Source organism: Podarcis bocagei, assembly GCF_964188305.1.
Source record: "Podarcis bocagei genome assembly, chromosome: 7".
NCBI lineage: Eukaryota > Metazoa > Chordata > Lepidosauria > Squamata > Lacertidae > Podarcis > Podarcis bocagei.
The window spans coordinates 88,113,164-88,131,708 of record NC_138132.1 but is presented as its reverse complement, the minus strand read 5'-3'; the positions used below and the strand labels follow the sequence as shown (position 1 = coordinate 88,131,708).

Below are 18,545 nucleotides of genomic sequence, written 5' to 3'. Positions count from 1 at the left end.
CTCTGCGGAATGTGCTGTTTTCTGGCTTTGCATTATCTCTCTTGATGAGATCAAAGCTTTTATCTTGGCAACAGAGCCAGCTATCTCATCTTTGCCTGCAGCATGAAACAGATGACCTTGTTTGCTGTAAAAATGTCCACTCTTCTGGTTCCGATTAGCTCTGTAGACTCTGATCATGCACAGGAGCTGAGCAGGACTGCACTCCCACAGTCACAGGGAAGTGGAGCTATAGTACTGTTCAGCACATGATTGGAGCCCAGAAAACCAGCTTTTTGTGTGAGTTGAGACTCTGTATGGGAAGTCTTTAAGCTGCGAATACTCAAAAGTACCCTGCAATTCACTACCTGAAATATACTCCCCTGGGTGCCATTCCTCCTCCTTCAGAGTTATCAGAGTTAGTCTGGAATATCCGCAAATAAGACATAACCTGTAATGGATTCTTTCAAAACATTCTGATTCTCTTTTCCCTCTCCTTTTGTACTAGTGCATAAGGTTCAGCATTACCCTGAAGCTAAAACTTGACATGTGGTTGCAAATGAAGAATTCCCAATCCAGTGTTTTGTTTTTAAGGTGCAACGAAGGGACCATTGGTGAGGCAGGTTTGCAGGGAAGGGCAGGAAGGAGGACGCCCTTCCCCTGCTCTGCCCTTTCCTCTAGTCAACCTGAAAGCCCAACCTTGCAGATTTGGGTTAAACAGCCACTGACTGCCATTTCTCCCCCAGAAAAGCACCCTGCCCCCTCCTTTTTGTTTCTGTTTGCTACTGAATGTCTAGTGGAGCCCTGAAGCCTGCTTCACAAATATTTAAGATGTGCACATAGAAAAGAACATGTAATTATGTCATGGGTAGGCAAACTACCCCGATCTGGCCCAATCGCCTTCTAAATCCGCCCGCAGACAGTCCGGGAATCAGCGTGTTTTTACATGAGTAGAATGTGTGCTTTTATTTAAAATGCATCTCTGGGTTATTTGTGGGGCATAGGAATTCATTCATTCCCCGCCCCCGCCCCAATATAGTCCGGCCCCCCACAAGGTCTGAGGGACGGTGGACCGGCCCCCTGCTGAAAAAGTTTGCTGACCCCTGGTATGTGATGAGCACATAGCTGGGCAACCTAGCCAGAAGGGCGTGATATAAATAATAAAATTATTATTGTCATAGCTCCTTGCCCGCATTCACTTAACAAGAAGCCCAGAATTGCTAGTGCCTAATGTAAGGAGCAGTCCTGATAGACTTGTAAGAGGTATGTCCTTTCCAGCACGTTCTTGAGCAGTTCTTGAAGGGTTGTTATATCCCCAGGCACCCATGGTAACCCTTATCCTCTCTGCTCTGTCCTGAAGCACTTGCTTCCTTTCTCCACCCTTCATCAAAGTAACTTCCCTTTCAGCTTGACCTCTGCACACAGAAATGACATGCCAGCAGTTTTGCTGTGTCATTCTGTATTGCAATGGGCATAAGCGGAGCTCTTCTGATTCAGGCCAGAACTCCCATCTTGTCCAGCATCTTGCTTCTTACAGGGATCATTCATAGCCATTGAGAAAGCCCACAAGCAGGGCTTCATTTGCTGCTCCCCAGCAACACAGAGGTGTCATTTAAGCATCTGTTCTCCTATATCTCCTTTTTAAGAATATGTTTTTATTAACTGGTTTTTCTTGACTAACAAAGGTACATAACACGTCTCTGTTTAATAATAGTTTAGTCCTTCATACAGGTCTGTTATGTGAGACATTATTGTTATAGGCAATATGGCGTAGGGGGAAAGTGAAGTGGGGAGAGAGAAGGGAGGAAATAGAGTGCGGGACACACAGTAAACTTTCATTCTTCAGCATAGTATATGAGCAGAGCTTTTGTGTCAGCATCACGTGAGTACGTATCTTATTTTTGCTGGTAAAGTGAGAGGCCAGAGGGCCCAGGACATGGCTGGTTGTATTTGGCTGGTTGCAGTGTGGCTGGGTGTGTTGCTGGGTTAAACCAGCCATATCATCAATTCACATGCTGTCAGGGGAGGTTGGTCTTTCTCTTGTTGGCCTATATATGCAATAAAGGGGAACCACACTGGGTGAAAGCGTTCTTTGTTTTTCCCCATGCTAATTTCAGTTTGTTAGTTAGCTTTTTGAATATGACGGTTTCCCATACAGTTTGGTACCAGTGGCCCATGTTCACTCATGATAGGTCCCTCCAGTGTTTGGTTATGACACTCCTAACTTCTGAGAGTAAGTGGCTTATGAGTTATTTATCATGGGAGTGTGCATTGTTGTCTTGGAAGATATTTTGTAGAGCCAGTTCTGGAGTTGCAGATTTATTATAAGACTGCTATCCAAAGGGATTGAATTTGGAGGCAATTGCACCACATATGGAGGTATGTACCTATGGTGGTGCAGCCTCTCCAACAACTAGATGAAGTTCCTGGGTGTATCATTGCCAGTTTCTGTGGTATTAGGTACCACCTGTAAATTTGTTTCAAAATGAGTTCCCTCTTCTTGGCTGAGGGATTTGAAGGGCAATTTAGTCCATAGTTTTGACCATTGGGTTGAGTTTATTTTGTATATTGTGTCGTATTCCCATTGCAGTAAGGAGTGTAGTGTCTTGGAGTAGTGCTTTGTATATTGCTGATACCGTCCCTTTGCTGTGTCCCTCTGTTGATAGTAGGAGTTTTTCAAAGTTAGTCAAGGGCCTAGTGGCAGTTGCCTTTGTTGCTGGGTTGTTTAAGAAGGCATGTAGTTGTTGGGTCAGTCAGGGTATTTGGGTGTTCCCTACTTTGTCTTGTATTTTTTGTATCAGTATGGGGTTGCCATTTTGTAGGTGGTGTAGACCTTTGGCTTGCCAAATCTTTATTTGAAAGCTTTGGGATGCATGGTGGAACAGTGGGTGGTAAACTGGGCGATTAGAGGGGGACAGGGCTGGGACAGTATTTCTACTTTTTCTTTCAATGCTTTAAGCATGGTCTGTGTGAACCTGTTTTGTGTTGTGAGGGTTTAGAAATGGGTACACTGAGGTGAGGGTGTTTCAGATTATATCTAATTCTATGTGCACCCATTCTTTCATTTCATCTTCTAAAATGAATATTGGGAATTCTCCATCCTCCTTCTGAGGTGGGGAAATGCAGGAATTTATTCATGGCCTTCTGTGTGAGAAGATAAAGGAATGTAGTTTTTTTCTGCCACTTGCAGAGTTGGGTCTAATCACCTTTTAAAGGTGTCTTTAAAAGGAGGTTAGAGCACCGGGCAGCGAAAGCACAAGAGGAAGCACCCTGATTGCCCCACTGCTTCTGCAGCCAGAACACACCCCCTCCAGTGGGAGGGAGATGTTTCAACGTATGGCATTGCCACTCATCTTCTCTGCCCCAGGGCGGAGCACCCTGGCTTTTGCCAAGTACGCTGTGGGGGGGCATTCTGCTGGCAGTGAAAGTGAGGGTGGGGCGGGGCGGGGCAGGGAGAAACACATTCCCGTTTTACGAGATGTCCTGGTTATGGCATAAGCTTTCCTGTAGAACAAACAACTTCATCAGTTGCATTCTTCATGAAAAGCTAGTATTGTAAATGACAGTTTCACAGATCGCATTCCAAATTACTCATTTCTTGTATGACGAAGTAGTGTCTCCAGGCTATGAAGAATCTTATGAGCCTGTATAATTTATTGAACAGAAACAATGGGGTGTCTGAGCGAATTTTAGACATCCCTTTCCTGAGGGGCAATTAGTTTAAGTGGAGGACTACAAGAATGGTCAGGAGACTTGCTCGAATCTCACAGTTGTGAGCTCACAGGCAGCATTTGACAGGCCATGTTCTTTCAGCCTCAGCCCCTCCCCATCTATAATAGGGCATACAAATTTAACCTACATTACAAGGTTATTGTAAGGATTAAAGCAATATAATTCACATGAAACACTTTCGGGTGTGCAAAGTGCTATATAAATTGGAACAGATGTTTCCTTGTTCGTTTAATACTTTTATATACCCAGAGGAGCTCCGGGTAGCAAACAACAAGGGATAAAGCAACAAAGCAATGAAAACATATTGAAAATATCTTTAAAACAATACTGCATCTGTCTGTCATTGTTCCATTGATTAACATTTTCACCCTTTGTTCCATATACACTTCAATCCCTTTGATAAATGCTATCCCAAAGTCCATAATTTCCATAATTCTCTTCATAAATACCCAAGGGACATTGTCGAACACCTTCTCAGCATCCAAAAATATCAAGATAGCTTCTTTTTCATTCTTTTTTATGAAAACTTTCCATGAAAAATATAACAATGGAATATTTTCCACCCTGTATCACCCTGATGTTTTTTTTTAAAAAACAACATGCAACTTTAGTGAACAAATCCAGACATTCACTCTGTAGAAGAAATTAAAACATGCACCATCCATGGTCCAGTTTGGATTATTGTTTGAGCCTTCCCAAGCCATAGTTTATGAAATCATAAATGAACGTTGAAGCTGAGTTCTCCTTCCCTGGTTCATTTTCCTGGTTTATTAACTGACATTAAAACACAGCCCCCTGTTCAGATGCAACATGTAATTCTGGCCTAACGCACAGATTTGTGGTGAAGCCAGTGCATAACAGCAAGAAGGGATGGGTTTGGAATTACTGCTGTCTATGCCAGGCCAATGTGAAAGGAGTTGCTATTCAGGTTAGCTATACCACTGAAGAGCAGTAAACTTGTTCTTAACGGATAGTTCTGTGGAGTTGTTGTTCAGAAGAACCTGGCAAATGATTCCACAAAAGTTATTTGCCTACACAAAATGTTTACTTGCCCACTTGCCCAAACATATTTGTCTTAATGATGGTGGTCACCTTAGTTCACTTTAAAAGGGATTAGACAAATTCATAGAAGGTACGACTATCAATAGCTACTGGTCATAATGGCTGTATCCTACCACCAGGGCAACAGCAGTGAGAGAAGGCTACTGTGCTTATGTCCTCCTTGTGGGCTTCCCATTGGAGCCCATTGGACCTGGCTGGCCACCACAGAAAGCAAAACGCTAGACAAGATGGGCTCCCAGTCTTTTATGTTTAATTGATGTCTATAAGGGTGGAGGAAGGCATGAGGAAAGTTTCCCTATATGATCTTGTAGAAACACTTTGCCTGCCCTGGGTAAGGTCAGCTGAGTGGTTATCTACAAGCCCTGTTGTGAAGGACCAGGATGGAAATCCACATTTTAGAGCTGTGGGCTCTGGCATTGTGGCTTTTCATCTGAAGCCAAACCACTGAACATAGTTGCTGGAGGTGTTGTAAAGGGACTGCTTAAGGCTAAACAAACACTGAGTCAAGTGTTAGAAGAAACCAGTGAAATTGGATGTCGGTACGTGTGCATATGTGTAGAACACTGCTGCTTAGCCCAAAGAAGAAGAAAATGTTGGAAATGAATAAATAAGGAAACAATTCCTGCATTACAGGGGGTTGAGCTAGATGACCCTTGGGGTGCCTTCCAACTCTACAATTCTATATTTAAAAAATGCACTTGCAAGTTAGGAAATATCACCGCTGTCTTTGCATACTGAAATGATGTATATGGTGGGGTCTTGTTTTAAGATTAATGAGAGGTCTTGGTGATTTATCAAATGTCTTACCTGAGCATTGTGATCAGTATATCAGTATTTTAAATTATTAAGGAAAGAACTAGTGGTATTGTGTAGTGGTTGGAGCGTTGGACTTGGACTGGGGAGCCCTGACTTCAAATACTCCCTCAGCCTTAAAACTTGATTGGTCCAGAGATACTATCACTCAGCATCAGCTGCCTTGTATGGCTGCTATGAGGATGAAACGGAGAGGGTGAAATGGAGAGGGAGGAACCAAGTGTGCTACTTTGAGGTCCTTAGAGGAAAGGTAGGATATAAATGTAACAAAGGTATAAAAAAAGAAACATGGAAGGCAAAATGTATTTCCTTCCGATAGAGCTGCCTTGCCATTAGTTGCTTTCCCATGCTCTGGCCAGGTTCTCAAGTACATGGCAAGTACATGGCAATGAGCTGATGTGAGCACTTTTTGTGTGCTGATATATCACTTCCAGTGCTGTACTAAATCCAATGCAAATCATGTTTATATAGTCCCAAATTTGTGGTGAGTGGATATTATTTTTGGGTGTTTGGGGGCAGAAGGAGCAAGCTCTGAAATGCTGATTATTTGCATATTCATATCTTTCCTAACATTAGAAAGAAAATCCTTTACAAGGATGCCATTCTTCTGAAATCAGCAATTAAATCTGCATGGCTTGTAATTTGCATTAATTATGGTGTAGGTCCTGTATAATTGCACACTCAAGGAGAATATGGAATCCACAGTGAATTAAATTCATCTGGAAACATTGATATGGGGAGACATGAGCTCTAATTATCTTGGTGTATTTTACCCATCCAAATGAATTATGAACACTGGACTTTGTTCAAGAACTAAAATATGTGTACAATAAGACTAAAATCTCCCACATCCTTTTTAAGAGTATAGCTATGATTCTCTTTTTTAAAAAAAATATATATTTATTAAGGTTTTTCAATACAAAAAGCATATTTAGTAAAACAACGTTGGTTATTTAGCATCTTTTCATCATAACTTTGGACTCCCTCACTCTTCCCCCACACACTTGCATCGTTGTAGAATTATTTCCAAGCAAATTATCATTTTGTTCATAATCTTTAGATTCAGTCATTAAAATATAGTTAAACTTAGATCTAGTTTAGTGATAGACAATTATTTCTGTTCTGGCATCCCTGTCAACGTTCAGCCAAATTACAATATTTTTGTAAATAGGTCTTAAATTTCTTCCAGTCTTCTTCAACTCTCTCTTCTCCCAGATCTCGAATTCTGCCGGTCATCTCAGCTAGTTGCATATAGTCCATCAGCTGCGTCTGCCATTCTTCCAGCGTGGGTAGATCTTGAGTCTTCCAATTCTTAGCGATCAGTATCCTTGCTGCCGTTGTTGCATACATAAAAAATGTTCTATCTTTCTTTAACACATTCTGGCCAACAATGCCCAAGAGGAAGGCCTCTGGTTTTTTGGTAAAGGTATACTTAAACACCTTTTTTAACTCGTTATATATCATCTCCCAGAAGGCCTTCACTCTAGGGCAAGTCCACCAGAGGTGAAAGAATGTTCCTTCATTTTCCTTACATTTCCAACATTTATTATCAGACGAATGGTATATTTTAGCCAATTTAACTGGGGTCATGTACCATCTGTATATCATTTTCATTACATTTTCCTTCAGAGCATTACATGCAGTGAAGTTCAGCCCAGTGGTCCACAACCTTTCCCAATCTTCAAACATAATATTATGCCCAATATCCTGTGCCCACTTTATCATTGCCGATTTAACCATTTCGTCTTGTGTGTTCCATTTCAGCAGCAAATTATACATTTTTGAGAGTACTTTAGTCTTAGGTTCTAACAGTTCTGTTTCCAACTTCGATTTCTCCACCTGGAATCCTAACTTTTTATCATTCTTAAATACTTCTTTAATCTGAGCATAGTGTAGCCAGTCTCGCACTTTATCTTTCATTTTCTCTAAACTCTGCAATTTCCAATTGTCTCCATCTCTTTCTAATATCTCCCAATACTTTGGCCAGTTGGCCTCCATATTGGCTCTTTTTCGGGCCTTAGCCTCCAAGGGTGACAGCCACCTCGGAGTTTTATTCTCCAGTAAGTCTTTGTATCTTGTCCAGACATTAAATATTGCTTTCCTGACAATATGGTTCTTAAAGGCCTTATTAATCTTAACCTTATCATACCATAAATATGCATGCCATCCAAATGCATTGTTAAAACCTTCCAGATCTAGTACATCCGTGTCCTCAAGAAGTAGCCAGTCTTTTAGCCAGCAGAAAGCTGCGGCTTCATAGTACAACTTTAAGTCTGGCAGGGCAAAGCCCCCTCTTTCTTTCGCATCCGTTAGTATCTTAAACTTAATTCTGGGCTTTTTGCCCTGCCAGACAAATTTAGAAATGTCTTTCTGCCACTTCCGGAAGCATTCTGTTTTGTCTACAATCTGCAATGTCTGAAACAAAAATAACATTTTTGGCAATACATTCATCTTAATGGCAGCTATTCGGCCTAACAATGAAAGTTTTAATTTTGACCAACTGTCAAGGTCTCTCTTAATTTCCAACCAGCATTTTTCATAATTATCTTTGAATAAACTCAAATTTTTTGCTGTTATGTTTACCCCTAGGTATTAAGAGTATAGCTATGATTCTCAGGTGGCTAACTTCACTGGAGTAGTTTGAGGGTTGCATTTTTATATAGTTTCTTTAAAATGTTAATACTTTTTTTGTTGTGTATTCTTTCTCCTTGTGTTCTGGATTTCATATTGCTATCTGTCTTCTAAGTGAGTTTATCCTGTAAGAGTTGTGTAAACTAACACACTAAAAGAAGTTTTATAAAAAAAGTTTTTTTCTCTTTGCAGAAACAATATAACTGTAAGTTTTGTCCTGTACTTTTTGTGGAACTGCCCCACCTTTGGTGAGAGGTGAAATCCTCAAATCAATTTTTGTTAAAAAACCCTAATTTCTTTCACCTCTATATCTTTCATACCCCAAACACATGACATGATTGAAAGGTGTTATATATACAGTAGTGTGTGTTGGAAAACTTGTCAGAAGAGGAGAGATGCTTGCTTCCTCACATGTCCTTTGTGAGAATGAATTTGGGAGTGTTTCTGTGGGGTATTTGCACTAATATTTACAAAGTATATTTGTACCAGAAAGATACTTCTGGTTTTTAAATAATTATATTTATTTTTAAAAAATATTAAATGCAAATAGTTAGTGAGATATTTATCTTGTGAACCACCCTGTGATCTTTCGATGCAAGGAAGTATATGTTAAATAAAATAAAATAGTAAGAGAATACATCTTTCTGTGAGTGATGGAAGTGTGTTTGCTTCTCAATTCTGATGGCCGCGTGTGTGTGTGTGTGTGTGTGTGTGTGTGTGTGTGTGTGTGTTGTGTGTGTGTGCCTGTGTACTTGCCTGCCTGCCTTCCAGTAGCTTAATGGGCACCACAAGTGGAAGCTAGATGGCGCTCTTGATTTGTATTTTTTTGCATCGAAATGTCCGGGTTTGAACATTTGTTTTTTTAGGGAGCAATTGCAAGTTAAGGTTGTGGGGTGTTTTGTGAGGGGAAAACTGTATTCCGTGCTGTCTTTTTCTATTACCACAATAGCCCGAATTCTGAATTATCTACAAACCATATTAGTGCTTCCGAACTATAGGCCATAAATGATTATTTATGAAATTATAATCAAATGGAATTGTACAAGCAAAGAAGCTACACTATCAGCCTTTTTTAAAGACCCCCCTCAGACACACAGCACAGTCATGTGTTTTGTCCATTTGTTATATTTATGAATCTCAAGCAAAGCTAATACTTAGATCTTGTCCCTTCAAGGAGTTGAGAGGCTCAGCCCCATGTTTGCCTGCCTGCCTGCTTGTATCAATCTTCCTCACACCAAGCTGATTGCACTGAAAGATACTAGGTTCCCCAAGGTCACTTAGTAAAGCTAAAGCCTGGTATTTCCCCATACTCTTAAGAACACAACAAGAGCCTGATGGATCCGGCCAATGGCCCATCTAGTCCAGCATCCTGTTCTCGCAGTGGCCAACCAGATGCCCATGGGAAGCCCATTCCTGCAGTTTCCAGTAACTGGACTTCAGAAACATTCTGCCTCCGACTGTGGCGACAGAACATACCCATAGTGGCCAGGAGGGATTATGGAAAGGCTAGCAGAATTATCTGATGTGCTGCTTTTTCTTCTGCACATAGTGTATTTATCTTCATACATTGCTTCTCCATATTTAACCACCACTACTGAGAAGACCAGGGACGCGGGTGGCGCTGTGGGTTAAACCAGAGCCTGGGACTTGCCGATCAGAAGGTTGGCGGTTTGAATTCCCGTGACGGGGTGAGCTCCCGTTGCTTGGTCCCTGCTCCTGCCAACCTAGCAGTTCAATAGCTTGCAGTGCAAGTAGATAAACAGGTACCACTCCGGCGGGAAGGTAAACGGTGATTTCCGTGCGCTGCTGTGGTTCGCCAGAAGCGGCTTAGTCATGCTGGCCACATGACCCGGAAGCTGTACGCTGGCTCCCTCGGCCAATAAAGCAAGATGAGCGCCGCAACCCCAGAGTCGTCCGCGACTGGACCTAATGATCAGGGGTCCCTTTACCTTACTGAGAAGACCAAATACAAACTCATTGACTTGTATGATAATATTGGAGAGAATGCCTTTGTCTGATCCACCCAGAAAATTAGTAGCCATTGATAGCCTTGTTCTCCATGAATCCTCTTTTAAAGCCATCCCCTGCCTCTTGTGGGAGTAAGTGCCATAGTATAAAGGTGCGTTGTATGAAGAAGTATTTTCTTTTAATGGTATTGAATCTTCCAATATTCAGCTACATTGGAGGTCCATGAATTCTAGTGTTATGAGAGAGGGAAAAACAGCTTTTCTCTATTTACTTTCTCCATGTCATGCAGCATAATTTTTTAAGCTTTTATGATGTCACCTCTTAGTCACCTTTTCTCTAAACTAAAAAGTCCCAAACTTTGATCTTTGTGGTTAACCTTTCCCAACAATACAATACCCTTTTTTAGGTGAGGCAACCAGAACTGCACACAATTTCCAGTTGTCTACAGTAATCTTATGTCATAACTTTATTTTATATTTATATATTTTACATAAATATATAGTTATTATACTTGATGTTACTAAATGAGATTAGTTATTAAGTTGCTTGCTGATAAATATTCTACAGCCTTTAAATGTGTCTGTGGAAGGGGGATTATTGTTTTGCTGTTTTGTTTTACTTATTTACTTGTTTTTATGCTCTATTTTATTCTGTGAACTGCCGTGAGATGTTATGATGAAGGGTGGTATAATAATAATAATAATAATAATAATAATAATAATAATAATAATAATAATAATAGAGAATTTCCTGAAATGAGTGGGGAAACAGTTGGGTTCATGCAAAGGTTTCCCCATATCTGTGACTTTACCTTTCTCTAACAGCACTTTGGAGCAGATTCTTTAGCACAGCTTGTAACTTGAGCAAACTTTTGCCACCGTGGCAGAAAATTGCATCCCAGCTTATGGCAGATGAGGCATAATTGCAAAAGTCGGTGCTTATGCTTTTGTTGTGGACAAATTGCGCCACATGTTTTTTGCAATATCATGATAGATTGTTAGAACGATGTCTTATGGAACTTGATGACTAATTTTTTTCTCATGACCTATATTTTCAACAGTAAACTTCATGGATTGCTCTACATATCTGTAACTGATAGTAGAAGTGGGTGAACCAGAATAATTTGCCAGTCTGACAATAGTTTTTCAGAACTGGGCATCCAGATTTTGAAGGACTTGGTTTCACACCTTCAAGGGGCTTTGCATACATATTTCACAATATGTAGAACAACTGATGATTACAGATGCAGTCTGCATTTTCCTTTTTGAGATTGGTTTGCAGAAGCCAAGTACTGTTTAAAGGGATTGCTACTGTAATATTTACTCAAGGTTTCTAGTTATGTCAGAGGCATGTAGTAACACCGTGTGACCACGTGGTGTGTCTTGGTATTTTTTAACAGTTGTGTAATGTATAAGCACTTACTCTGATAGGATAAAGTACAGTTATACAATATATGGAATATAAATCCTTCTGCATGATGCTTGTGGTGTTAGTATGATCACTACAGCTGGCAGCTGCTGGTAGGAACCAGGCGAAACTATTCCACAGAGACTCTGCTATCTGCCCTGGTGTCTTGAGGTAAGATAGTCGTTAACCAGCTGAAAGTTGTAGCTAATGTAAGAGAAGTTCAGCTAGAGAATTTATATGGGTTATATGCTGAAGTTTTGGTCTTGAAAATATTGCCACTTGAAAATTTGAATTTTCATAACTTGAAGTTTCTCCCCTCTACAAGTTATGAAAATCCAAATTATCAAGAAGTTAGAAGTGTCAGTGTATTTCTGTGTCCTGAGATAAATGAGTCCAGACTAAATCTTAAAACTATTTTAAGTGTATTGTTAATGTTTTAAGTGTATTGTTAATAGGGGTGGGGTTGCATAGTGTCTGGCTTGATTTGAAACTTGACATGGCCATGAACTGACTAAATGGCCTTAGGCAAAAACTACACTGTCATAGAATCATAGAATTGTAAAGTTGGAAGGGACCCCAAGGGTCATCTAGTCCAACCCTCAACTAAAGCACCCTTGACAGATGGCCACCCAACAATTGCTTAAAATCCTCCAATGAAGGGAGTCCACCCCTTCTGAGAGAGTCTGTTTCACGGTCAAACAGCTCTTACTGTCAGACAGTTCTTCCTGATGTTTAGTCGGTATCTTCTTTCCTATAGCTTGAAACCATTAGTTTGAGCCCTACCCTCCAGAGGTTGCCCCATCTTCTGTGTGGCAACCCTTTACATATCTGAAGAGGGCTATCATATCTCCTCTCAGTCTCCTCTCTTCCAGGCTAAACATTCCCAACTCCCTCAACCATTCCTTGTAAGACTTGGTTCCCAGACTGTTGACCATCTTGGTTGTCATCCTCTGCACATCTTCCAGCTTGTCGATATCTAGCATTAGCTATCTAATCTGCATCCTGGGGGCAATAATATGAATCAAAGTTTACAAGATAATGTATGTGTAATGCTTTGAACACACTAAAGTGGAGTGTCTGTTTCTGATGAGGAAAATGTAGTTTAGAATAAAGCCTTCAGTTTTGGAGATTTGGTGGGTGCAAAGAGAAATAGATAAAACTTTGTAAAAATAGTCTTTCAATGCCACAGTCCTCTCTACCTATAGAAAGGAATGTCTACATATTAGTTTTCTTGAGAAATAACCAGTCACATAAATCATTATGTATTTTGTATCTTTATTGCTTGGCTTGAGAGGCTAATTGAGGTGCTTTGTTCAGGAGAAAACAGCTGCTTAAAACCCCCACAGCCGCTTCGTTATTTTTTGTGATCCAGGCAAAACAGTGGCAGTATGTATGAACATCAAGCAAGAACAATTCCTTTCACTTTTCAGGAGATGATGTAACAATTAGAGCAGGGATTTAAATTTAAAATATGCATTTTCATTCTGAATGGACATTTTTTCTGTCACAAACTGAAGGCAGGGCATTGTTCAAGCACAGCTATTTTCAGAAAGCATGGTTGGATATGCTTAAACTGTTGGTATTGTGAATGCCAGCGCTGTGTGTGTGTGTGAGAGAGAGAGAGAGAGAGCTTGAGAGAGAGAGCTTGCTCCGTGTACAGCATGGTGCTGCACTAGCAACAGTCACCACCACAGTCAAAGTGAACATTGGGATTCAATGGAGACAAAGCAGATACATTCCCCAGTGCAAGGTATTTGACCGCGAGTGCCACCTCTACCTAACAGCACAAACCTACAAGCATAACATTTTGGGCTGACCATCTTCTGATCATACGTGGACTTTAAAGTAATCAGAAGAGGCCCTTTTACATGTATGTGTCCTGCCCCCATCTGGGGCATGGCTGATAGGAACACACAGAAAGGCTTTTTTGGGTTGGTGCACAAAGTTGGTAGAAATTCCTACTCAAGAGTTCCATGCTGACCCCTTGATTTCCTTGAAGCTTGAATTTGTTTTATTCTGGGTTGTTGTATTTGATGTTTTAACGTGTTGTAAACCACTTTGAGTTTTTTCTTTAAAATATAAAGTAGTATAGAAATGAAAATCATCATCATCAATGGGGGGGGCACCTAGACATTCCATTGTGGTGACCATAACCTAAGTTTAAGGTGGCATTTGGCAATTAGCTTATATATCTGAGTTTCCAACACTGGTTGTAACCAGTATGGCCAGTGGTCAGGGATGGTGGCTATTATAATCCAAAACATATGGAAGGCATCAGTTCAGGAAAGATGAACTAAACACTCTCTGCACTTTTGTTAGTGTGTGTGTGTGTGTGTGTGTGTGTATACGTGTGTGTACATGTGTGTACAGTGGTACAACAGTTTAAGAACAGCCCTGTTTACGAACTATTCGGTTTATGAACTCTGCAAAACTGGAAGTAGTGTCCCAGTTTTTGAACTTTACTTCGGTCTAAGAATGGAATCCGAATGGTGGAAGGGCATCGGCGGTGGGAGGCCTCATTAGGGAAAGCACGCCTCGGTTTAAGAACAGTTTTCGGTGTAAGAACGGACTTCCAGAACGGATTCAGTTCATAAACCGAGGTACCACTGCATATACATATATATACACAATGGTACCTTGGTTCAGGAACAGCTTAGTTGTCGAACAAATTGGCTTCCGAATGCTTCAAACCTGGAAGTAAGTGTTCCAGTTTGCGAATGTTTTTTGGAAGCCGAACGTCTGATGTGGCTTCCGCTTGAGTGCAGGAAGCTCCTGCAGCCAATCAGAAGCTGCGCCTTGCTTTTCAAGCGGTTGTGGGAGTCGAATAGACTCCCAGAATGGATTAAGTTCGAGAACCAAGATACCACTGTACATGAATTGTGGTATAGATGCAGTGTGCTGTGCATATAATGAAAATAGATGGTGATGGTGAGTTTAAAAAACAACAATCCCCCACCCCTGAATGACTTGGTCTTGACCAGGAATGTCCTGTTGGATGGTTATTGAATATAGTAAGTTTCCATCATCCCACAGCACCTCCACAGTATCCCACATTGCCCTCTGTGAGAGACTTGAGCTTCTCGTCATCTGTCTTCTGCACAGCCTTGCTGCTTGAGGTTTCATGGTGCTTGCAAGTATTTAGTGATTCCCAGGTGCTTCTTGTCAAAGCCCAAAGGGGAAGAGCAGAGAGTGAGAATGAGAATGAGATTGTGGTGAGGAGGAAGTGGAGGCCTGTAACACTTCTTCTGTGCCCAGTGCCAGCTGGGAAATCACTCTCAGCACATCAAAGTGCTATTAGATGTGCTATCTATCGTTTCTTGTATGTACGTAATTTCTTTTTTTTTACGGATAAGCCACAAACAAGCTTTATAAATTAATTAGAGGGATTCACAGCCTTTCCCCCCTATCCTGACCTTCACATCCACCCCTGTGTTAGTTCCATTCTTCCTCTATTGAGTTTGAATCTTTGCGCTCCCTTGTTATGAGGGAAATGTGTGAACCAGCTATTCACCCAGTTTCATTGGTAAGTTGTATTGCTAGAAATGCTTTCTTTATCTCAGCTTCATGGATAAGGATTATGACTTCAGCCTGTCCAAGTGGAATTTCCCAGTTGATACGACTACTGTGGAAAGGCCAGCAAGCTTGTATCTTATCAATGGTACATCCAAATTTCTTGCATCCATCTTTCTGCAACCCTTTTTTCCACTGGAAGAGAAGGAAGGCTTATTTGGTGTCACTGGTGTGACAGGTGCCAAATAGAGACTAAGAAGCTGCTGTCCTGTAATGAATTGGGAATTGTCTTTTGTGCAAAACTGAGGCACTGCCAAGCATTGATCTGCCAGCTAACTATTCTGGCTAATCAAAACTCTGCCCAAATACAGTAATTATCTGCTTCACTTGTTCAAAATGCTTAAAAGCATTATTGTTTTGCTAATCAAGACAGTCTGTGAATTTTTTTCCAAAATGTTCCTGGCCTGCTGGCCAATCTTTTTGATATTGATGCCAGTCTCTTAGCCAATCTGATTTTCACTTATTTCCACCTTATTTCCCCACCTTAAAAGAAAGGTTTGTTGTCTCCCAAAAAATTGTTGCAGAGTGCTGTGCAAGCATGTTTTTTTCTTCAGGTCAGGTCAGAAAGCAGAAATATAATTATGAAGCATTTGTAGTTTACATAACTAGCTAGGCCTTCCGCTGTTGTGAAAATGGAAAGCAGAAGCTGGAGGCAGCTATCTTGAATGCATGGGTTGAATTAGATTCTAGCAAGCGCGATGTTCCCTTCCTGCAGGCCTTCACAGCCCACCAACCTGAATCCCGGTCTTTCTGCAGCAGAATGTGCCTGACAGGTATTTGACAGACAGCCTTGGTAGGCTACCGAGACAGGGTGGGTGGGTTTACTGAGTTTCTGGTGGGCTGCATTGACTTGGTTTGCAGGCCATTCTGTACCTTCTAGGATCATTTTTCCACCACCCTCTCCCTTGCCCTCCTTGCCTATTTCTAGTTTTAAAATGTGCCTGTAATCATTCTTTCTAGGCAAGCTTTTGAGAGAAGAAAGGAAACAGTCCTTATTTTGTTAGGAAATTTTTGTGAGATTATAGAGGGATTTGTTTCTCATGGTGATTTCTCAAAGGCCATTCATTGCCTTTTGCCTCAGGAATGTGGCTAAAAATGCTACAGGCTAATTTTTTAAGCTAACACGAAGGAAGATCAGTGTAATACTCTTGCCTTTTTTATGAAAGCGTTTTGTATTATTGCTGTTTCTGGCTTCATGATTTATCATATGCTTTTTCTTGGAGTCGAGCACCACTTTTGTTAGCTGCTTTTAAACTGCAGGTGTCCACTGATAGAATTTCAGAGCTGGAGCAGAACGTGCTTGTTGGCTACCTGCCATTCTTTGGAGGGAAATGAGTCATGGGACTTAAAGGAACGGCAAAAACCTGAGAGCAAAGTTGTTGTAACACACGATAATATGATTGATTATACCCTTTTTGTTTGAGGAGGAATTTAGACTGAGGAAGGAATAATGGTATCCCAGGAGTTCAATCCAGTCATCTCATGTGGCCCCCAGCACTGCCTGTAGCCTAGTGGTTCCCAAGCATTTTAGGGCCTCCGCCCTCCCCCCGTTTCCATAAACTCATCCCCAGTGCCCCCTACCCTATAAAAACATTATTTAGTATAACAGACGGCATAACACTAAATACCATATTCAGAGACGTATTGTCCTTGCAGTGTAGGATGGGTCAAGACCATTGCACATGTCTTCTTCTACTGTCCCTTTTATGCAGTAATCCGCCACAAATGTTTGAGCCCCCTGCTGAAGGAGAGGTTAAATTGTTCTGACTCCTACAGGGTTTCCTTTTTATTGAATAGCTGCCGGCATGATCATATGGAGGAAGTAGCAGAATATCTGAGCAATGCCATGAAACAGGGGTCAGCAAACTTTTTCAGCAGGGGGCCGGTCCACTGTCCCTCAGACCTTGTGGGAGGGGGGCAGGGCGGACTATATTTTGGAAGAAAAAAAAATTGAACGAATTCCTATGCCCCACAAATAACTCAGAGATGCATTTTTTAAAAAAGCACACATTCTATTCATGTAAAAACACCAAGCAGGCCCCACAAATAACCCAGAGATGCATTTTAAATAAAAGGACACATTCTACTCATGTAAAAACAAGCTGATTCCCAGACCATCCGCAGGCCGGATTCAGAAGGCGATTGGGCCGGATCTGGCCCCTGGCCCTTAGTTTGCCTACCCATGCCATGAAACTACGTTGTCATAAGACCTGAGTGGTACTTTTTAACCTTACTAGGCCTGTATAGTTTTATCTTAAACTTAAAGCATTTCCTCCTGATAACAGATGCCAATTTTATGTTTCGATTCATATATTCCAGTCTTCTCTGTATGCCCATAAAGGTTGATTGATTGATTGAACATAACAGTTTATGTTAACCACTAAGGAAGAAAATAACACAATAAAATTCAAAATGGCAATGATTAGTTGCATATTTAATTCAAAATCCAATTAAAGCTATTTACTTTAATTCAGCAAAATTGACTGATCCAGTGATACCAGCTTTTCAAGGTCTGATAGTCATTTACACCTCTAGCACCCCCTTGCCTCATAGCACCCCACCGTGTAATCTCACTGCCCCCCAGGGGGCGGTACCGCCCACTTTGAGGACCCCTGATCTATCCTCGGGTTTTTCCACTTCCTCTGTCCCTTAACTGTTCATGCAAAGGCAAAATGCTCTTTAACTTCCCCACCCAATGTGCATGCAGCCGCCACCAGTCTGCCTCCGTTTTGCTTCTCTGGAGAGGAAGGAACTGAAGTGCCCTTTGTGTCTCAACTTATATAGAAGTGAGCTAAAGAAGAGAGCCACTGTTATTGTCCTGAGGTCCTTTAAAAGTGGACTCTCTTAACAATTCATTTGCTCCCCATGCAACTAACATACTGAAAGCCTGGTCTTCCCAGTCTTTCATTTCTCTCTTGCTCCCTTTACTTTCACAGCAATATATACTTCCAAGCAGCCTTATGCTAAAGGAAGATGCTTTCCCCAAATCTGTTCCATGTGCCACCTGCCTTATCATTGACTCATAGAATGGTAGCATCCCAATTTCCAAAAAGCCACTCATTTGTTCTATATCTCCTGTATTGCTATATGACTTTTAACACACAGTCCATGCTCTCAGTATTTTAGATGAATGTTAGCCTCATATTAAGTTAGAACACATATTAAGTGTTTTAACTTCAGTGGTTCTAAAGTGGAAGCATTATTGCACAGAAGTCTGATAGTAAAGGGAGTTGGTTAAATCACTCATGCAAAAAAACAAGTTGTAAGAGACTGTGTAAAGTGAGTTATCAACAGAGGCAAACATCTCTAGACATTTTGCAAGTCATGTCCCTTTGTAGAAAAGGGTTTTGGAGTAGCCTAAAAATGAGTATGTGAACTTAAAGTAC

The 18,545-nt window shown here is 41.1% G+C and overlaps 1 protein-coding gene across 10 annotated transcripts in view; it reads left to right on the top strand.

The window, feature by feature from the left end:
* The window catches only part of SLC23A2 (solute carrier family 23 member 2), an 87,552-nt gene that overhangs the window by 17,081 nt on the left and 51,926 nt on the right, over nt 1-18,545 (top strand). For 2 of the 10 annotated variants that reach the window (XM_081203060.1, XM_081203065.1), the window contains exon 1: nt 15,840-15,932. The exons of 7 other annotated variants lie outside the window; for them this stretch is intronic. The gene's annotated coding sequence lies outside the window, so the exon portion shown is untranslated. Of the gene's footprint in view, nt 1-11,675; nt 11,761-15,839; nt 15,933-18,545 lie in introns of those variants that run through there. One more of the 10 variants, XM_081203063.1, reaches the window with a different exon arrangement.